Raw genomic sequence first — 23,468 nt, forward strand, 5'->3', positions numbered from 1 at the left:
ACTGAAGGACCTGACAACGATTACGGACATGTCGTCTACTGTCACTGCATATGATTCTCTCAACATTGATAGAATGGTGGAGGATTATATGAGTGACCGCATCCAAGTAGGCACGTCACACAGTCCGTACTTATACTGGCAGGAAAAAGAGGCAATTTGGAGGCCCTTGCACAAACTGGCTTTATTCTACCTAAGTTGCCCTCCCACAAGTGTGTACTCCGAAAGAGTGTTTAGTGCCGCCGCTCACCTTGTCAGCAATCGGCGTACGAGGTTACATCCAGAAAATGTGGAGAAGATGATGTTCATTAAAATGAATTATAATCAATTCCTCCGCGGAGACATTGACCAGCAGCAATTGCCTCCACAAAGTACACAGGGAGCTGAGATGGTGGATTCCAGTGGGGACGAATTGATAATCTGTGAGGAGGGGGATGTACACGGTGATATATCGGAGGGTGAAGATGAGGTGGACATCTTGCCTCTGTAGAGCCAGTTTGTGCAAGGAGAGATTAATTGCTTCTTTTTTGGGGGGGGTCCAAACCAACCCGTCATATCAGTCACAGTCGTGTGGCAGACCCTGTCACTGAAATGATGGGTTGGTTAAAGTGTGCATGTCCTGTTTTGTTTATACAACATAAGGGTGTGTGGGAGGGCCCAAGGACAATTCCATCTTGCACCTCTTTTTTCTTTTCTTTTTCTTTGCATCATGTGCTGATTGGGGAGGGTTTTTTGGAAGGGACATCCTGCGTGACACTGCAGTGCCACTCCTAGATGGGCCCGGTGTTTGTGTCGGCCACTAGGGTCGCTAATCTTACTCACACAGTCAGCTACCTCATTGCGCCTCTTTTTTTCTTTGCGTCATGTGCTGTTTGGGGAGGGTTTTTTGGAAGGGACATCCTGCGTGACACTGCAGTGCCACTCCTAGATGGGCCCGGTGTTTGTGTCGGCCACTAGGGTCGCTAATCTTACTCACACAGCTACCTCATTGCGCCTCTTTTTTTCTTTGCGTCATGTGCTGTTTGGGGAGGGTTTTTTGGAAGGGACATCCTGCGTGACACTGCAGTGCCACTCCTAGATGGGCCCGGTGTTTGTGTCGGCCACTAGGGTCGCTAATCTTACTCACACAGCTACCTCATTGCGCCTCTTTTTTTCTTTGCATCATGTGCTGTTTGGGGAGGGTTTTTTGGAAGGGCCATCCTGCGTGACACTGCAGTGCCACTCCTAGATGGGCCCGGTGTTTGTGTCGGCCACTAGGGTCGCTAATCTTACTCACACAGCTACCTCATTGCGCCTCTTTTTTTCTTTGCGTCATGTGCTGTTTGGGGAGGGTTTTTTGGAAGGGACATCCTGCGTGACACTGCAGTGCCACTCCTAGATGGGCCCGGTGTTTGTGTCGGCCACTAGGGTCGCTTATCTTACTCACACAGCGACCTCGGTGCAAATTTTAGGACTAAAAATAATATTGTGAGGTGTGAGGTATTCAGAATAGACTGAAAATGAGTGTAAATTATGGTTTTTGAGGTTAATAATACTTTGGGATCAAAATGACCCCCAAATTCTATGATTTAAGCTGTTTTTTAGTGTGTTTTGAAAAAAACACCCGAATCCAAAACACACCCGAATCCGACAAAAAAAATTCGGTGAGGTTTTGCCAAAACGCGTTCGAACCCAAAACACGGCCGCGGAACCGAACCCAAAACCAAAACACAAAACCCGAAAAATTTCAGGCGCTCATCTCTAGTTTTCACTCCTTCATGGCTGGATGAAATGTTAAATTTTTGGACATATTGGTTTAAGTGTAAATAACTTTTTCCTTGTATGCCCAGCTGAGATTTGCTGTCAGATATGCTTTGCTTTATTGATAAAGTGGAGGAGACTTTTTATTGTATTGAAATTAACTTGGTGTAAAAAATGCAAAAATAAGAAAGGAAACTCAAAACCGATTGATTCCCGAGTTACGGTGAAAATCATCCTACAAACCATTAGGCCAGTCCTCCTATGTACAGCAACTCATTATGGCCCTGATTCTGAGTCAGACACAGTGCCAGGACATCTGCAGCTGCCATATTTACTAGGTTATGCTGGATTGGGTATGGGTGACTAGCGTTTGGGATCCCGCCGGTTACCATACTGATGCCAGGATCCCGAGGATTAGAAAGCCGGTGTGTGGGGGGTAAGGGGAAGGCGAGCGCAAAGAAGCCCCTTGCGGGCTTGCTGCGATTGTCACGCGGTGAGCTCAGTGGCTCGCTGCGCTCACGACAGGTTCTATTCCCACTCTTTGGGTGTTGTGGGAATAGTCCCTGTTAGTCGACATGCCGACTGTCAAGTGTTCAGGATTCCCGGCTTCTTTAATGTGACCGCTTTTTGACTTGCATTTGAATCAGGCCCTATATGTGTGCTTTATTCAACATACAGTATGACGCCATTATAGAGCACAGAACTAAGGGGCAGATGTATGAACGTGCGCTATGTGCTTTATGCACATAGTGCGCGCTAAGTCCCGCTGTTACCGCATCACCACAATGTATGATGCGGCTCACAGCGGGATTTTAAGGAAATCGTATAGCGCATGGTGCCGCTTCGTCTGGGGCGCTATGCCTATATGCTGGCGGCAGCTACCTAATGTATGAAGGATCTTGCTGCGCCTCCCCGCTCATTAAGCCTCCTCTGTCTTTTCGGCAGGTCTGGGCTGGCGCTGCTGTTGTCCTGCTGGATCGCTGTGGGTTTGTTTGTTTTTTTGTTTCTTTATTGTGTAATAAAGTTTCTGTCTTCAAAATATTCACTTCTGACAGGACATTTCAACAGTGCGGCAGGCAGCATTCTCCATTAAACTAAGGACTTGCAGCGAGGCACCTCCCTGCATTTGCAGGGAGCATTGAGCAGCCGCTGGCTCAGAATACTGGAGCCAGCTTACATAAAGCACCCACCACAGATCCCTGCCTCACTCTTGTCCCGGCTGCCTGGGGAGCCCGGCGTCTGTCTCCATCCAGACACAGGCGAGCGGGGGATGCTGGCCAACAGGCACAATGCGCATGTGCACGGACAATGCAGGGAGACAACGAATGCCAAAGAGAGGGATGTGACCGCATTACCACCCCTGCACATATCGAATTCTTAAAGGGCCGGGAGCAGCATTAATACATTAGGGAAAAGGGTGAGTTCTAAACACCGCGATAATGTGGTGAAGTGCCAAGTGCACATACATTTTTTGGGGGGTTTTCCCACTAAAAAGGCAATCATTATTCTCCAAACATTGGGGTAGATGTATCAAACCTTGGAGAGAGATAAAGTACTAACAATCAGCGTCTAACTGTCATTTTACAGGCTGTGGTACACATTTATCAAAGCGTGGAGAGAGATAAAGTCGAGAGAGATAAAGTATCAGCCAATCAGCACCTAACTGCCGTGTTACAGTCTGTGGGGCAGATGTACTAAGCTATGGAGAGTAATAAAGTTAAGAGAGCTAAAGTACTAACTAATCAGCTCCTGTCATTTTTCAAACACAGGGGGAGAAATACTAAGCCTTGGAGAGTGATACAGTGGAGAGTGATAAAGTACCAGCCAATCAGCTTCTAACTGACATATTAGAGGCTCTGTTTGAAAAATGACAGGAGCTGATTGATCAGTACTTTATCTCTCTCTATTAGATCACTCCCCAAGCTTTAATATATCTCCCCCATTTTCTCTTTGGGGGATATTTATCAAATCTTCTATAGATGACAAGTGAAGGTGTTGCCCATAGCAACCAATCACATTGTAGCAGTCAGTACATTCTTTAAAATAATTCTAGAATCTGGTTGCAGTGGGCAGTGTCCTCCTTAACGGGTTTGCTAAATCTCCCCCTTTGACATATATTATGAACTGAAAGGGAAGCCTCTGCTTTATTTTGCTCCTCATATGTTTTTTTGCTACATTTCTGCATCCCACGCTCACTTCAATACATTACTGGGTCCAGGGTAAAAATCCCTTTAGTTGGCTACTTTGCATAATATAAGAGGTCATAAAAGAATACATTTTCAAGACATGTTCTTAATCAATATAGTATAGTTAACATATTAATGATAATAAAGCAATAAATTACATATATAATGCTGGGCATACACTCAGGGCCGGCTCCAGGCCTACTAGCACCCTGAGCGAGAAAATGTAAAAGCGCCCCCCAAGCCCTATGCGCGCGCCGAAGGCGCGCGTGCTTCGGGGAAAATGGGCGTGGCCTCCTGGGAAAGTGGGTGTGGCCTCATAACTTCATATTATCAAACTATAAATAAATATATTTTTTCACACCCCCTCTATGCACACAATTAGCAGCCTTACGCAGAACAGCCACAGTAGTGTTCCTTACACACAATGTCTCCAGTGTAGTGCCAGATACACATAATGTGCAGTGCCAGCTACACATGACATGCCCCGCAGCAGTGCCAGCAACACATGACATGCCCCGCAGCAGTGCCAGCTACACATGACGCCCCGCAGCAGTGCCAGCTACACATGACATGCCCCGCAGCAGTGCCAGCTACACCAGCTACACATGACATGCCCCGCAGCAGTGCCAGCTACACATGACATGCCCCACAACAGTGCCAGCTACACACAATAGGCCCCCCAGCAGTGCCAGCTACACATGATAGTGTTCACGTTTTAGGGCAGGGTGCTGATCACAAGGAGGGCACATTTTTAAGTAAGGAGGGCAAAATGATGTACATACTGTAATGCTTGGTGCTCCTCCACCCACATGCAGAAGCAGGGACAGTGCAAAAATTTAGGGGCGTTGCTTCGTGGGGAAGGTGCATGACCACAGAATAGTGGCAATTCGCATTACACCACATAGTAGTGCAGCTAATACACATTGCACCAGGCAGAACCTCCTATACACTTTGCGCCAGGCAGAGCACGTTAGACACTTTGCGCCAGGCAGAGCACGTTAGACACTTTGCGCCAGGCAGAGCACGTTAGACACTTTGCGCCAGGCAGAGCACGTTAGACACTTTGCGCCAGGCAGAGCACGTTAGACACTTTGCGCTAGGCAGCGCACGTTAGACACTTTGCGCCAGGCAGCGCACGTTAGACACTTTGCCTAGCCACAGACGCCTAGTAGATACACTACATGATATGCCCCCCAGCAGTGCCAGCTACACGTGACATGTCCCCCAGCAGTGCCAGCTATACGTGACATACCCCCCAGCAGTGCTAGCTACACGTGACATGCCCCCCAGCAGTGCCAGATACATAAATGGCCACACAGTGCAGATATGCCCCCAGTGCCAGATACATAAATGCCCCCACAAAGCCAGATACATAAGTGCCCCCACAGTGCCAGATACATAAGTGCCCCCACAGTGCCAGATACATAAGTGCCCCCACAGTGCCAGATACATAAGTGCCCCCACAGTGCCAGATACATAAGTGCCCCCACAGTGCCAGATAAATCAGTGACCCCACAGTGCCAGATACATAAGTGCCAGATACATAAATGCCCCCAGTGCCACAAAATATAAATGCCCCCACAGTGCAGATATGCCCCCACAGTGCCAGATACATAAATGCCCCCAGTGCCAGAAACATAAATGCCCCCACAGTGCCAGAAACATAAATGCCCCCAGTGCCAGAAACATAAATGCCCCCACAGTGCAGATATGCCCCCACAGTGCCAGATACATAAATGCTCCCAGTGCAGATATGCCCCTACAGTGCCAGATACATAAATGCCCCCCGTGCCACAAAACATAAATGCCCCCACAATGCAGATATGCCCCCACAGTGCCAGAAACATAAATGCCCCCACAGTGCAGATATGCCCCCACAGTGCCAGAAACATAAATGCCCCCACAGTGCAGATATGCCCCCACAGTGCCAGATACATAAATGCCCCCCGTGCCACAAAACATAAATGCCCCCACAATGCAGATATGCCCCCGCAGTGCCAGAAACATAAATGCCCCCACAGTGCAGCTATGCCCCCACAGTGCCAGAAACATAAATGCCCCCACAGTGCAGATATGCCCCCACAGTGCCAGATACATAAATGCTCCCAGTGCAGATATGCCCCTACAGTGCCAGATACATAAATGCCCCCCGTGCCACAAAACATAAATGCCCCCACAATGCAGATATGCCCCCACAGTGCCAGAAACATAAATGCCCCCACAGTGCAGATATGCCCCCACAGTGCCAGAAACATAAATGCCCCCACAGTGCAGATATGCCCCCACAGTGCCAGAAACATAAATGCCCCCACAGTGCAGATATGCCCCCACAGTGCCAGAAACATAAATGCCCCCACAGTGCAGATATGCCCCCACAGTGCCAGAAACATAAATGCCCCCACAGTGCAGATATGCCCCCACAGTGCCAGAAACATAAATGCCCCCACAGTGCAGATATGCCCCCACAGTGCCAGAAACATAAATGCCCCCACAGTGCAGATATGCCCCCACAGTGCCAGATTTTCACTTACATGTCACTGCGGTGCTGGGAGCCGGGAGGGGGAGTACTGCTGTGGGCGCGGGCGGGTGGGCGGACGGATGAACACTTCTGTATGCGCGCTATGCGCGCTGCGCGGCGCCGGCGTCTAACATCAGACGCCGGCGCCGCATAGCGCGCTGCATATCGCGCACACAAGCGGCCGGGACACTGATTGAAGGCTGGCTCCAGGCAGGAATATGGCGGCCGCAGCGTGCGGCGCCCTATAAGAGTGGCGCCCCGCGCGGCCGCTCTACTCGAACATGCCTGGAGCCGGCCCTGCATACATTATGCAATTATCTGGCAGACCAACCACCTGTGCAAACTGACTGGTTGGAATGAAAATCTGGTAATGTATGGGAGCAGATGACATTCGACCATTTGCTCCTAAATACCGGATAAAAGACAAAAACTGCCATTCAGACAAATTGTTTGACCATCGATGGTTTTTGGTCGAATACTTTTGCAATCGATGGGGGAGAACCGGGTGGTTTCCCTCCATCAATGGCACAGCACAAATTAATATATATATTTTTTCTAATGTGTTAGACTGGACATTGCACATAGCTCCGCCCCCAACACCCAGGAAGCCCCGACCCCAGGCTGTGATTGGCCCACAGGCCAGTCACTGAAAGAACAGGGATGACCATCGGTGGATGAAACCATCAATTGTCTGCTATGTCATAGTTCGTCACCATCGATGGCCACTCACAGCTTCACCATCTATGGCAACAATCGATGGTGAGCACACCAATGGCCATCCCTACTGCAGGCTCATTGTAATCCGGCTAATGTAAATGTAGCTGCTATTGAAAGCTGCAAAGGAGAGGGGGGTGGGGCTGGGCAAGTGGTGTAGGCTGAAGTGAACCACATATGTCAGGTCCATTAAACTTGTGTGTATATTGTTGGCAGAGTGTTGCAGTGTTTGATAGTGATGTTAATCGACACAGTTGACAGTTAAACAGAACACTAGTTTATGAACATACAAAGACAACACTTGTTAATGCGGAAGATGTTCTACAGCAGCAGTAACTCACTCATATATATAACAGGCTGGTACAGTGAAAGCGCGGTACTTATCACTATACGTCATGCGGCTGTGGTAAGGTAGTGACTCTGACAGTATGGGATGGAAGGCTGCACATCCGTGCAGACTGACTCCCATTGGAAGGAACACACACCACCTACTGCTCTCTGTCCCGCTCAGGCAGTACGACACACGCTACAGGAGGAACCATCTCTCTCTCTCTCCACTGCAGGAGGAACTGTCTCTCTCTCCACTGCAGGATGAACTGTGTCATCAGTCTCCGCCTCCCTGATGCTCGGATGCGCACCCAGTGTAATGTATACACAGGAGACAAGGTACTGCGTGCACCATACTCCAACACCTCCCCTCGCTCAGGACTGTCTCTGGTCACATATAAAAGAACATGACATTTTATAAAAACTTTTCAAGAAAGTCGTATCTGTAACCGAAAACATGGTTATGATGCAAAAAACAGTAAGAACAAATCAACATCAAATATATTCTAGTCCACATTCTTTCAAAAACACATTTAGCCGAGGTGTGATGACAGTCCCTTTGCTAACATGTAAGCAACATTGTCCTCTCTTGCCACATATTCCACATTGATGGACTTATTCTCCACTAATTCATGAATAAAGTGATGTCTTATGGCAATACGCTTAGACTGGCCATAATGCTTGGTGCTAAAAGACAAATCGATTGCTCCTTTGTTAACACACGCAATGTTGATGGCCTCACAAAGAAGACCTAATTCACACAAAGTCTCTTTTATCCATAGTGCTTCCTTTAATGTTTCTGTAAGTGCAATATACTCTGCTTCTGTAGTAGAAAGGGCAACTGTGGGTTGCTTCCTGCTTGCGCAGCTGACGCCTGCGCCTGCTAATACAAACAGATACCCTGTGTAGGAATGACGGTCGTCCTCATCTGACCCCCAGTCGGCATCACAGAAAACTTTTAAGCTGGAATCTTTAGACTTTGTAAATCCCAACTTTAGTGAACTTGTACCTTTAAGGTATCTTAAAATTCTTTTAACTGCAATCCAATGTTGCCTCCCAGGATTGATTGAAAACTGACTGGCCCGACTTACTGCATGTCTGATGTCAGGATGAGTCCCAATACTTGCGTACATTAAGCTACCAACAGCATTCTGATAAGGAATCTCTCATTTCCTCTATCTCTTCCTTGCTGCTTGATTGCATGGCCTTTACCATTTTTACACCTTTGTCAATGGGAGTGCTTACTGGTTTTGCATCAGACATTCCATACTTGGAAAGTATTACCTCAATATATGTTTGTTGATCAATTATAACAGTCCATTATTTTAGATTTTGTACAATCCTCATGCCTAACAAATGATTTGCTGGGCCTAGATCCTTTAACTTGATTGGACCTTTGCTTTAGCTGGTGTTTTACATCAGTGATGTGTTTCTCTTGGCCTGCCAGTAGTAGGTCATCTACATAATCGATTCCAGACCTTTGGGTATATCCCTTGGCAACAAGGCGGGCTTTGTAATGAGCAATTGTCCCATCTGCATTTAACTTCCTGCAAAAGACCCACTTGTTCTTGATCGTTTTACAGCTGCTTGGCCTATCAACTACAGTCCATGTACTGTTATCATCCAGTGCTGACAGCTCTGTATCAATTGCTGACTTCCACTCTGTCCAATCACTGCTTGACTTTGCTTCCTGTATGTTTTGGGGTTCACAGTAAGCTATGTTTGCATATTCCTCACTGTATTTCTTGGCTGGCACCTTTGTTGCTCCTCATGAAACTTCTGTTTCCTGATTGGTTGTCTACAGACACGTTTTCTGCTGCCTGTACATCCAATAATATATGTTGTTTTTCTACTTGCACCACTGCCCCAGTTAGTGGCGCTATTTCATGGAACACCACATCTCTGGATTTAAGAAGACATTTGTTTGTAATAACTCAAAGTCTGTATCCTTTGCTTTCTTCACAGTATACGAACATACACGAGCATAATACATTCTATGGATTTTGGATCTAACTTTCTCCTTTTCTCCTTAGGTAAATGTGCAAAAGCTTTGCTCCTGATGACACGAAGATGACTGACACTTGGCTTTTTATTGGACCACACCTCCAGTGGCGTTTTACCTTTTACAGCTACTGTAGGTGCACAATTTTTTAGGTATACTGCAGTAGATACTGCTTCTGCCCAAAATCTTTTTTCCAGGCCCGCATCACTTAACATAGTCCATGCTCTCTCAACAATTGTGCGGTTTGACCGTTCACTCACGCCATTTTGTTCCGGTTTTTAGGCAATTGTTAGTTGATGCTTTATGCCATATTTTTTTTAAGGAATGCGGCTAACACCTTGTTGTCATACTCTCCACCATTGTCGGATCTCAATACCTTTAATTTCAGACCGGTCTGAGTCTCCACCAGATTTTTGTATTCCACAATCTTGTTGACAACTTCACTCTTTTCTTTAATAAAATAAAGGTTGAGTATCCCAATGCTTAGGACCAGAAGTATTTTGGATATCAGATTTTTCCATATTTTGGAATAATTGCATACCATAATGAGAGATCATGGCGATGGGACCCAAGTCTAAGCACATAATACATTTATGTTTCATATACACCTTATACACACAGCCTGAAGGTAATTCTAGCCAATAGTTTTAATAACTTTGTGCATTAAACAAAGTTAGTGTACATACACACAATTCATTTATGTTTCACCTTATACACACAGCCTGAAGGTCATTTAATACAATATTTTTAATAATTTTTTGTATTAAACAAAGTTTGTGTACATTGAGCCATCAGAAAACAAAGGTTTCACTATCTCAGTCTCACTCGAAAAATTCCGTATTTCAGAATATTCTGTATTTTGGAATATTTGGATATGGGATACTCAACCTGTATACATATGTCATTCTTGTGGCGTCATCAAAGAGTCATGAAATATCTGTAGCCACTGTTTGAGTCCACCTCCATTGGACCACATAGGTCGGTGTGCACTAGAGCTAGTGGTGGCTCTGCTCTACTAACTGACTTTGGAAATGGGTTGCGAGTTTGCTTTGCTTTTATACAGCTCTGACACATAGGTCTTTCATCATTACTCACAGTGATCCCTGTTATCATTCCATCTAGCAGTTTCTGGATGTTGCCATTACCTAGATGACCCAAACGTTTGTGCCACAGCTCCATTGATTGGTTTGCATCAGTAGCCATCATTGCAGAACACTCCTCAGTGTCCACGACATATAGTTGGTTGCACCAGGTTGCAATTACAGTCCCTCTTTATTTTGCACCATACACTTGCCCTTCGCAAACTGGACTCTGTAACCCTTTTTCTCTAGAACGCTGATAGCAATGGGATTACTTCCCAAATCTGGCATGAATAATACATCTTGGATATCTGTAAAAACTGTTTCTCCTCCAATTCTTAAACGCACTGTGATGGTCCCAACTTGTGATGCAGTAAGATTTTATTTCCAATCCCTTTTACTGTAGTGGCTTCACACTGTGTTAAATAACTGAACCAATGATGATTGCAACTGAAGTGCCTAGTGGCCCCTGAGTCCATGTACCAGCAATCCTTCTTGTCACTATCTGCTACATACAGTGCTGACTCATTTAGTTTGTCACGCTGTTTCTGAGCACCACTGGAATTTCTCATCCAACAATCTAAAGCCTTATGCCCCAACTTGTGACACTCAAAAACCTTGAACTTGAGCTTTTTGGACTTTGTCTCTTTTGTGAGTAAGGCAGAACCCTCAGCTATGGTCTCGACAGGAATACGTTCTTGGAACTGTAGTAACTTGGCTCTTACAATTTCTGTTATCAGCTTAGTATCATTAGACTCCAAAGCCACCACCAAAAAATCTAATTCTGACATCAGATTTTGTAACATCGCCATTGCCACTTCCTCCTCGTCCACCTGTGTTCCCACAGAGGCCAACTGCTGAGCTATTGACAATATCTTATCAATGTACAGTAATCATTCATGTCCTTGCAGGAACTCAATTTTGTCCCATATAGCATGCGTTTCAAACTTATCCTTCTCATCAGACCTCTGTCCTCATATGCCTTTTGTAGGGCTTTCCACGTGTCCTTCGCTGACACTTTCGCACTGATTATAGAATAAACATGCTGCTCCACAGCTAAGCCTATCATGCTGATGGCTCAGTCCACATCATCTGGGTAAGGACCTGCTCCTGGGTCTATTGTGACCTTCCACAATTTTTTCCGCTTATGCTGCATCTCCATGGCAAACTTCCATGTAGTGTAGTTCTCTGAACCTTTCAATTTTGCAAAGTTCATGCTGTGCCCTGTGCTATACATCTTCTCAGCATTTTAATAAAATGTTTCTTTAAATTAATCTGTTGTACTTTTATTCTGTGTACCTCTGTTCTGGGCTATCACTCAAACACGTGGGGCTGGGCCCATAACCTGTTGGCAGAGTGTTGCGGTGTTTGATTGTGATGTTAAGCCACACAATTGATAGTTTACTATAACGCTGGTTTATTAACATACAAAAACAACACTTGTTAATGTGGAAGATGTTCTGCAGCAGCAGTAACTGACTCATATATATATATATATATATATATATGAAACGAAATAGAGGAGATGGCGCCAAGGGAGTTATATCAACGCCCTACCTAAAAACGGACCCTTACAGTACTCTCCAGATAAATTACGTCAGATAACAAATACTAACATAAAAATTTATTAAAACAACATATAAACCCGACACAAATGTTCATAAGTATACAGAGTTGATACATTTACATTTGTCGCACAATTTGAACAATCAGTTTGTAGTGATGAGGAAAAAGCGTAGATATATCACTACGATTTCCTCCTTCTCCTTATTGTAGATTCGGAGGTAACATCAGATAGTAGATTGATAAATAACCCAACGCGTTTCGTCTTGTTCCAAGACTTCATCAGGGGTAAAATCTACAATTGTAGAATAATAAGTCAAAACAAATACATAGCAATAAGCATCTTACACTCACATATAACATGACATATTGGTATCAAAAGAACATGACATAGCAACATGAGGAGGAAAACAGAATAAATAACATGAAGAAAGAGGAAAAAAGAGAACCAAAAAGCACAGGTTGTGAAAAACATACCTCTTCATTTCAGAACATATTGTCAGCACATAAAAGGTAATTCAAAGATGTATGAACAACGTTTCAATATTTCAATGGGACTTGATTGATACAGCGAGGACCATACCTAATTAAAAAACGTTTAATAACCTTTATTAATTAAAGGACACTTTTTGTTCAATTAGGCAGAGATTGGGATTAATCGGCTGTGTGCTCCTGTACTGTCTGACAGGCGGCACACGGCAGTGTTACAATGTAGCGCCTATGCGCTCCATTGTAACCAATGGTGGGAACTTTGTGGTCAGCGGTGAGGTTACTTTCGGTCAACCGCTGACCACAAAGTTCCCACCATTGGTTACAATGGAGCGCATAGGCGCTACATTGTAACACTGCCGTGTGCCGCCTGTCAGACAGTACAGGAGCACACAGCCGATCAGGAGGGTGCCACAACGTGGCGCTCCCTGATTGGCTGAAGAAACCCACTTAGACATAAGTCAGAGGGGGTTTCTGGCATTCGGGGAAAGGGGTCCCATGTGAAAACATGGGGCCCCTTTCAGTTCGAGGTCGGGTGTCCGTTTTTTTATTTTGACAAGTACGTGGATTACAAATGGATTACAAGAAGAAGAGGCTTCTACCCTGGATTTTGTGAGTATAATTTTTTCAACAGGTACACCATGGATTCTACATGGAGAAGAGGACCGAACCTCGTGTGAACATAAGGTAAGTATGTGTATATGGTGGTGTGGATGTATGTATTAAAGTTATACTTTCAAGGTGTGTGTCTTATGTTTTTATTGGGGTATTTTTTTAGTAGTAGTACTACAGGTACCAGCGGGCCCGGTTTTCCACCGCATGCTGGTACTTGTGGTTCTCCAAGTACCAGCTTGCGGGGGAGGCTTGCTGGGACTTGTAGTACTGCTACTAAAAACAATATTCATTTTTTTACACAATGGCTATCAGCCTCCCATCCGCAGCCCATGGATGGGGGGACAGCCTCGGGCTTCACCCCTGGCCCTTGGGTGGCTGGAGGGGGGGGACCCCTTGATTGAAGGGGTTCCCACTCCTCCAGGGTACCCCGGCCAGGGGTGACTAGTTGGGTATTTAATGCCACGGCCGCAGGGCGCTGTATAAAAGTGACCCCCGGCTGTGGCATTATCTGTCCAGCTAGTGGAGCCCGATGCTGGTTTCAAAAATACGGGGGACCCCTACGCTTTTTGTCCCCCGTATTTTTGGAACCAGGACCAGGCGCAGAGCCCGGTGCTGGTTGTTTAAATATGGGGGAACCCCTGTCAATTTTTCCCCCATATTTTTGCAACCAGGACCGGCTCAAAGAGCCCGAGGCTGGTTTTGCTTAGGAGGGGGGACCCCACACAATTTTTTTCCTAAAAATTAACACTTTCCCATCCACTTCCCACTGATAAACATGCACGGATCTCATGGATCCCTGCATGCCTATCCAAACACGGGATAAAAAAGCAGGTCTATTTTTTTTTTAGCACTTTTTTACGAATTGTATTTCTGCACGGCAGTGTTTGGCTGTTGTCGGCAGTGTTTGTGATTTGCACTTTTTAGTAAATTCCCGATTTCTACCAAATTGCAGGCGTATTTGACCGATGGTGTATTGATTCGTGATTTTTTCCTATGACTTCCAAAATATTACGAATGCCCTCATCACTGCCGTGATTTTTGCTTAGTAAATTACCGAGATGACACTTTGAAGAAAAAACGGCATCTCAGTCAAAATCGGGACCTTAGTAAATATACCCCATAGGGTTATATTTACTAAGATTCGTATTACTACCGTTTTGGTGTGAAAATCATCACGAATGACATCGAAAGTGTGTTTGTGCAACTTTTTGAATTTGTTACGCCTAATTTACTAAGCTGTCGTATTTGTATTTTTCGTGTTGTCCGATGTCGATGTCATTGGTGTTTTTTTCGTTAGAATGCGGCCGTTTTTGTTGTTTTTCGGCCGTGTTATTCGTTTTTTTTACGACTGCGTCACATGTCTGTTCTGGCAGTGTTTGTCCGTTCACGGCCGCGTTTTTTTTTTCTAAGTTTCGATTTTGTCACTCGTCCGTGATTGGTTGTATTCGTGATGGAGGAGTGTCTGTGCACATTACTATAAAAACGCCCCAAACCGTCCGCACCTCATGGGTTTAGCTAGTGGAGAGGAGAGAGGAAGGTGTATTAGGAGTTGGTGAGTTTGGTGGAGTTTTTGGTGGATTTGTTGCGTAGTTTTTCGATTGTTGAGTGCTGTACTGTGTGTGTAAGTAGTATTGTCTTACTTGTTGTGTAGTTTTTTCAAAGTTTGTCTACTTTTTTGTCCTTGTTTTTTTTTTAAAGTCTATTGTCATTGTTTGTGAGTGAGTGTGTGTGTGTGTGTGTGTGTGTGTGTGTGTGTGTGTGTGTGTGTGTGTGTATTGGGTGTGTGGTGTGTAGTGGTAGTGGAGGAGTGTGTTTTATGTTTTTTTTTTCTCTGTGTTTTTTGTAGTTTGTAGGGATTATGTCTCAGTCAGAGGTCAGTGTGGTGGAGGAGGTTAGTGAGAGGGAGGAGGTGAGTGAGGTGGAGGAGGTGAGTGAGAGGGAGGAGGTGAGTGAGAGGGAGGAGGTTAGTGAGGAGGAGGAGGGGGTGCCTGTTGCTGCGTTATCCAGTGATAGTGATGGTGCTGTGGCTCCGCAGCCACGCACCACTACCAAGACTGGGCGCAATGTTAAGTTCAGCTATGCTGAAAACATGGCTTTGGTGCGGGAGCTGATGAGGCATCATCGCCAATTGTTTGGGCAGGATGCTGCCAAGGTGTCCTCACGTAGGAAGTCTGTCCTGTGGGGTAAAGTTATAGCGGCAGTGAATAGTGAATAGTGAGGGTGTGGTGAGGCGGACTGAGGACACGTGTGGTAAGCGCTTTTATGACATCAAGCGCCGTGTCAAGGCCAAGATGGCCAAGGAGGCAAAATCAGCCCGCCAAACCGGGGGTGGACACCCCTTCCGTGCTACTTATCGGGATTGGGAGGAGCCTGTGCGGTCCCTTATTCCTTCCGAAGTGGTTGCTGCGACTCATGTCCGGGATTCGGACCGGCCAAGGCAGGATGGTGAGTTTGTTTTAAATTATTTTTTGATATAGCATTTTTACAAATTTTTATGCTGCTAATTGTTACTGTGTTTTTAAAATTAGAAACATTGTGTTGGTGATGTAGTGCAGGCTTGTGCAACCTGTAGCTGTAAAGGTGTTTCCAAACTACAAGTCCCATCATGCATTGCCTGAGTTTTGTTATTAGTGAATGATACATCTGTTGCAGTGCACGCTGGTATGTGTAGTTCTAATACATAATCAGAGATCTTGCTTGTCCCTAACTTTTTTAAAAGAACATTTATTAAATATTGTTTTGTTTTTGTTATTGATGTGTATTGTGTTTTTTTTTATGTTGTTTGTGTCAATTTGTTGTTTACATTTATCTGCAAAATATTGTGCAGAATTAACCTTTGGATATGGATTATTTAGTGCAACACCATCTTATTTGAAGAATACACACCCAATTAATGAATCCAGAATAGCTTAAACAAAAAATAGTTTACTTAACATTAGGGTCCAGATGTTTACATCACAATAAGGAAGTTCAGATAACAAGGAGTATTTAAAGTATGGTCATAATGTTTTTTCAAATGTATCAACAGTACGCCAGAGAAGCACCACAGACAGGCCACAGCCAACTGATGAAGATGGTGGGAATGCAGGTAAGAATTCACTGTATTCACATATTCGGCAAACACATAGAAGCAAAAATAATAATAATGTTTTTCTTTTCACATAGGTTCTTCTTCTGCAAGCCGCCCTCCTCTAAGGCGGCCATCACAGGGCTCTGTGAGTTTGCCTAGGAGGCCCAGAAAGACACGTCGTGTGGAGTCTGAGTCTGCGGCTCCATCTTCACCACCCAGGCGGCGCATCTCCGCAGTGTTGCCCCAGCCACCTCTGGAAATGTTGGCAAGTCCTCAAAGTGATGAGCCACGATCACCTCAGCTGTCTGGTGAGTAAAAAATTGTAAAAAAAAATTAATAAAAGTTTGACACAGTGTGGACTATGAATGAACATGGATAAGTCATATTAATTTTACTAAGCACTGATATGTGCAAGGTGTTATATGCTGAAAAAGTTTATTATTAATCTTTATAAATTTAAAAACGAATCTGTTTGCCTTGTGCCTTTATCACCTTGCACATATCATTGTCTGTTCAAATCCTTAGGTCTTCTCATGGTTAATTCAGCTGCACCACTATTTGTGTAGTGTCAAGACAATTATATTTTGGCACATTATTAGTCATGGCCATAATGTCAATTATCAAGCACATGTGTTTTTTGGCCAAAATTACAGCACCCATTTTCAGATGTCATGTTGGCCATAGCATCCATTTTGTTTTTGTAATAACATTTAAAAAAAAAACATTTAAAAACACATGGTTTAATACAAATGTTTAACATGGCCCACATCACCATTTATAAACATAGTCCAACTTAACACATTTGCATGTTTTGTGAAAATTACACAAATAAAATATAGTTTTCGTTTTTATGATTAAAAAAAAAATGACTGGCTTTACAAATTAATGAGTTTGTTAGAAACCACATTTACTGCCTTGTTTGTGTTTATCAAAAGGAAGGGCCATACACAATTTTAACATGCATTAATGTAAAATGGGGAAATATCTTCGTGTTTCACATATCATTATGGCTTAGAGTCTATGAACTAGAGATGAGCGGGTTCGGTTTCTCTGAATCCGAACCCGCCAGAACTTCATGTTTTTTTTCACGGGTCCGAGCGACTCGGATCTTCCCGCCTTGCTCGGTTAACCCGAGCGCGCCCGAACGTCATCATGACGCTGTCGGATTCTCGCGAGGCTCGGATTCTATCGCGAGACTCGGATTCTATATAAGGAGCCGCGCGTCGCCGCCATTTTCACACGTGCATTGAGATTGATAGGGAGAGGACGTGGCTGGCGTCCTCTCCGTTTAGAATAGATTAGAGAGACACTTGATTTACTAATTTTGGGGAGCATTAGGAGTACTCAGTACAGTGCAGAGTTTTGCTGATAGTGACCAGTGACCACCAGTTTTATTTATAATCCGTTCTCTGCCTGAAAAAAGCGATACACAGCACACAGTGACTCAGTCACATACCATATCTGTGTGCACTGCTCAGGCTCAGGCCAGTGTGCTGCATCATCTATTATCTATATATAATATTATATATATCTGTCTGACTGCTCAGCTCACACAGCTTATAATTGTGGGGGAGACTGGGGAGCACTACTGCAGTGCCAGTTATAGGTTATAGCAGGAGCCAGGAGTACATAATATATTATATAGTGAGTGACCACCAGACACACAGTGCAGTTTATTTAATATATCCGTTCTCTGCCTGAAAAAAGCGATACACACAGTGACTCAGTCAGTCACATACCATATCTGTGTGCACTGCTCAGGCTCAGGCCAGTGTGCTGCATCATCTACAGATGTGTCCACTATTACCTTTCTGAAAAAAGTATCATGGCCTGCCATTCATGGCCCGAGATAAGCTTTCCTCTTAAGATATACACGGCAAGCCATGTGTATCTCCTCTGAAATATAGTGCAGTACCACTTTTCAGACAGCAGGTGGCATTTTCAGAAACTGAGCAAGCAGAAAGTCTGATAAAGAGATTCTAGAGGGAGTAGTTCAGACCTGATTCTAGCAGCATTTTATTTGCAAATGGGCAAAACCATGGGGGTCATTCCGAAATGATCGCACGCTAGGTTGTTTTGCAGCGGTGCGATCAGGTCGAAACTGCACATGCGTATGCACCTCAATGCGCATGTGCGTCGTACGGGTACAAAGCGGATCATTGCTGAGCAATGGATTTAACGAAGAATCGATTCGCACAGCAGATCGCAAGGAGATTGACAGGAAGAGGGCATTTGTGGGTGGCAACTGAACGCTTTCTGGGAGTGTTTGGAAAAACGCAGGCGTGTCCAAGCGTTTGCTGGGCAGGTGTCTGACATCAATTCCGGACACGAACAGGCTAAAGTGTTTGCCCCGAATTTACATCAGACACCCACCCTGCAAACGCATTGACACACCTGCGTTTTTCCAAACACTCCCAGAAAATGGTCAGTTGACATCCACAAATGTTTTCTTCCAGTCAATCTCCTTGCGATTGTCTGTGTGAATGGATTCTTCATTAAATCCATTGCTCAGCAACGATCCACTTTGTACCTGTGCGACGCGCCTGCGTATTGCGGGGCACACACATGCGCAGTTATGTCCTGATCGCAGCTCAGCAAAACAACCTAGCGTGCAATCAGGCCTGCATGACCCCCATGGTTTTGCCCATCTGCTAACAAAATTGCAGCTATGGGGTGTCATTCCGAGTTGATCGTAACCCTGCAAAATTTTGCAGGGCTACGATCAGGAACAGAGACATGCGGGGGATGCCCAGCACAGGGCTAGTCCACCCCGCAGGTCAGTTACGCCCCCCCCCTGCAGAAGTGCAAAAGTATTGCACAGCGGCGATGCTTTTGTACTTCAGGAGTAGCTCCCGGCCAGCGCAGCTTTAGCGTGCTGGCCGGGAGCTACTCATTACTACACGACCCGCAGCGGCTGGTCAGCAGCAGCGATCGGGTCAGAATGACCCCCATGAGCCGTGTGTGCAGGGCAATTTATCGATCATGCACATGGGAATATCAGCTGCAGCAGCTAATTGTGAAGTATTAATATTTTTCCAATACATCTCTCATACTAACTTCCAACATGTACCTGGCTCAATGTTGCCTATATGTTTAAAAAAATCTTTTTCCTTGTGATTGATAATGTGCTGATGAAGAGTTCATACAAACTCCACACAGAGATTCGATATAGAAATTATGATACTAACTAAAAGGCACTATTGATACTTGTCATTTTTTGCAATTGTTTGGTGGTTAAGGTGTGAGTAGAGAGAATTTTTGGTATTTCAATACCACATATATTTCACTGGGATCCGGTCTGAAGATCGACAGTGTCTGCCATACAAGTGGGTGCTGCGTCTGTCTGCCACAAATCGGTCCAGCGCTGAGGCTGTGTTGCCATAATAAGTCACTGGGTGCTCTGTGTGCCATACACGTGGGTGCTGCACCTGTCTGCCACAAATCAGTCCAGTGCTGGGGCTGTGCTGCCTTAATAAGTCACTGGGTGCTCTGTCTGCCATACAAGTGGGTGCTGCGCCTGTCTGCCACAAATCAGTCCAGTGCTGGGGCTGGCTGTGCTCCATAATAAGTCATTCAGTGCTCTGTCTGCCATACAAGCGGGTGAAGAAACATGAGACCCGGGGCCTGAGCAGCCATAAGGCTGCAGCCTGGATGGCTGAGTCCTGGGGGGGGGGGCAGCACCGGTCCAATAGACGCTTAGGCTCTACCTACTACTGGAAGCTGCAGATTCAATGCAGACAGCATGGAAGACGGCCCTTTAAAATGGCAGCTGCCTTCTAGGAGACAGATGCTAGAGGTATTACTAGACCATTACCCAGCGCTACCCAGAATGAGCATGTAACCCCCTGGCACTGAGCATGTAACCCCCTGGCACTAAACATGTAACCCCTATGGCAACAAGCATATGTAACCCCTGGCAGCGAGCATATAACCCCTGGCAACGAGCATGTGACCGGGTCCAACTTCCGGTCAGCAGAATCATGGATGCTGGTGGCTTCTCCTCCCACCTCTAGCCACCAACAGCACCGTGGGCAGCAACATGGACATCTGTATGTGCAGGGCAATTTATCCATCAGGCACACAGGAATATTAGCAGCGGCAGCTAATTGTGTAGTATTAATATATCTCCAATACATCTCTCATATTACAGTAACTTCCATATAGGTACCTGGCTCTCTCATCCCAGCAGCCGGGCAGACTTCACACAGATATTTGATATGGAAATTATGATACTAATTAAAAGGCACTATTGATACTTGTCATTTTTTGCAATTGTTTGGTGGTTAAGGTGTGAGTATAGAGAAGCCAATTCTCTCAAAGTATTGTAACGAGGTAATACACCTCTGAGAGATTTTTGGGTATTTCAATACCGCATACTGCATATTTCACTATAATAATACATTGGATTACTGTATCAAAAAGTTTATGATTACAATTTTTACATGTCGCCATGTCGCTTTGTGAGATGATCTTTTTTAATTGTGAATATTAAAAGTTATATTTTATTAATCATTTTTGACAAGTGTGCCCCAGGACAGACTTAAAGTCTCCTTTTGTCTTTACCTCCTATGTAAAGATTTTCCATTTATACAGTTTATTGTACTATTTTTTCTGGGAGCACCACCAACCAGGTGCCAGGAGTATTTGACCCTTTACAGTGCATGTGCTACTTTGTGAGTAAGAGACTGAACAAAAGTCTCAATACAACATCAATTAGCATTAACATAAGGCAGGGGGGAGGGCAAATGGAAATCTAATTAGTTGTCTGTCTTGGGACAGTGCACTGGGCCTGATGTACTAAGCTTAAAGTTTATTGAACTATTTTTTCTGGGAGCACCACCAACCAAGTGCCAGGAGTAATTGACCCTTTATTGCCTTTATGTTGGTTTTTTGAATTTCTAACTAATCATAGTGTGAACCAAACACAGGTCCTGTGCAGTTTTAAAAACCTCTCTTTTTACCGGTCTAATTAATATGCATGTGACCTGAGCATTGTGTCGCAATAAAGAACACTACAAACACACCATTGTACACTCATTATAATGTGTGGAGTTTGTATATTCTCCCCGTACTTGAGTGGGCTTCCTCCGGGTACTCCAGTTTCCTCCCACAATCCCAAAATATAGTGATAGGTTAATTGGTTCCTAACAAAATTAACCCTTGTGCAAATGTGTGTGTGTACATGTGGTAGGGAATATAGATTGTAAGCTCCACTGGGGTAGGGACTGATGTGAATGGCTGAATATTCTCTGTAAAGCGCTGCGGAATATGTGTGCGCTATATAAATTACTGGTAATAATGTAAGACACATACACCTAGACATCAGGTGAGCGCAGATATCACCACCCCTGAAACTACATAATACTACCATGAGCCTGGACAGCTCATTATATACCGACTGCTCCCAAATTAGGAAACAACTACTCACAGCAGCAAATGGTCGACATGGAAATGGTTAAAACACACATATGGTCAACACAAGGTTTTGGGAATGTTTTCATATTTTTTTACTTTTTCCATCCTTGTCTATCCATGTCACAAATCATAACCTTTAGTATCCTTGTAGTGAGCAAAGCATTTAATGCAGGTCTGAGCACCAAGCATTGGGGGTCATTCTAAGTTGATCACTCGCTGGCCAATTGTAGCAGCCGTGCAAATGCTATGCCGCCGCCCACTGGGGAGTGTATGTTAGCTTAGCAGAAGTGCGAACGCATGTGCAGCCGAGCTCTGCAAAAACAGTTTGTGCAGTTTCTGAGTAGCTCTAAACCTACTCAGTGCTTGCGATCACTTCAGCCTATTCGTGTCCAGATTTGACATCACACATCCACCCAGCGAATGCCCGGCCACGCCTGCATTTTTTCAGACACGCCTGCGTTTTTCCAAACATTCCCTGAAAACGGTCAGTTGACACTCAGAAACGCCCCCTTCCTGTCAATCTTCTAGCGGGCGCCAGTGTGAAGGAAAACTTTGCTAGAATCTGTGCAAAACCACAAAGGGCTATGTACCCGTACGTCGCGCATGCGCATTGCGGGACATATGCATGCACAGAAATGCAGATTTTAAGCCTGATCGCTGTGCTGCGAACAACGGCAGCTAGCGATCAACTTGGAATGACCCCCTTTATGCAGCTCTGTGTGTTCTCCCCTCCCCCAACAGAATGACAACAATCAGGCACAGTGCACACAGCTCAAGCAAGTCCCATCCCCCACGCTGCCCGATCACAGCAGTGGCAGCTCTGTGTGATAGCAATTACTTTACACAGTCACAGTGCACACAAAATAACTAATATTTTTTAAATGGACGAATGGGAAAGAATTATGCTGCGCTATGTAAGAAACTGTAAATAAATAGTTATGATGCTATATTTCTTAAACTGGAACCAGACTTCAACAGTGATTATGTGGCTGATAGGTACTGTATATCCCAAGTACATAGATGTTCAGTTGTCGCAATGGTGCAGCGATTAAGATCCTGCATGCAGGATAAATCTAGTCAGATCGCCTCTCAGGGCCAGTGTTCACTGGCCCTGACAGATCGCTCAGCACACATCGTTGACACATTGTTGTGCAGCGCTGTGTGCTGAGCAATCTTGCTGAGTGATCTAGCATCGCTCAGATCGCTCAGCACAGTCACCCCATGTGTACTGTGTAGGCCCTTTTATACAGTAGATGCTGTGATGCCCACTCCCTACTCTCCTCTAAGGAATGGCACAGGCTCCCCTCACAGACAAGAGTGCATTTCCTGAGCATTTTACATTATTTGACCAGTTATGAAGGAAGTTGAATCAATTATATTTTTTAATACCATATTTGTTTATTGCAAGGAACAAGAAATGTATAAAAAATCTTTTGATATTGTAGCTGCATAGACTAAAGTTAGAAGCTGAAAACACTTAAATTGGAATTGAATTATTCATTTCAAATCCCAGGCCATCCCCCAGACAGGATATATGCTATCTATACTCTCCAAGGAATCTACTACAAAGGCCTCACACACTGAGATTTTCACACCTACTGTAAACAATTAGGAATTGGACTCTAATGCTATGGCATGATTGCTACTTTTCTGTGTTCAATTGGCCACTCACTGTAGTCTGTAAACAGATCTTTATTAATATGGGGTAATATGCTCTTTATTGTACAGCTCCTTTATGGAGAATGATTTTTAG

The 23,468-nt window shown here is 44.7% G+C and overlaps 1 long non-coding RNA gene across 2 annotated transcripts in view; it reads left to right on the forward strand.

The window, feature by feature from the left end:
• The first annotated feature begins 2,797 nt into the window (after positions 1-2,797).
• Positions 2,798-23,468, forward strand: part of LOC134948930 (uncharacterized) — a 33,418-nt gene continuing 12,747 nt past the window's right edge. Inside the window, exons 1-4 of one of the 2 annotated variants that reach the window (XR_010183062.1) lie at positions 2,798-3,154; positions 7,719-7,821; positions 16,259-16,318; positions 16,396-16,608. This is a non-coding gene — a long non-coding RNA (uncharacterized LOC134948930). The remainder of the gene's footprint in view (positions 3,155-7,718; positions 7,822-16,258; positions 16,319-16,395; positions 16,609-23,468) is intronic. The other variant, XR_010183061.1, reaches the window with a different exon arrangement.

Source organism: Pseudophryne corroboree, chromosome 8, assembly GCF_028390025.1.
Source record: "Pseudophryne corroboree isolate aPseCor3 chromosome 8, aPseCor3.hap2, whole genome shotgun sequence".
Lineage (NCBI taxonomy): Eukaryota > Metazoa > Chordata > Amphibia > Anura > Myobatrachidae > Pseudophryne > Pseudophryne corroboree.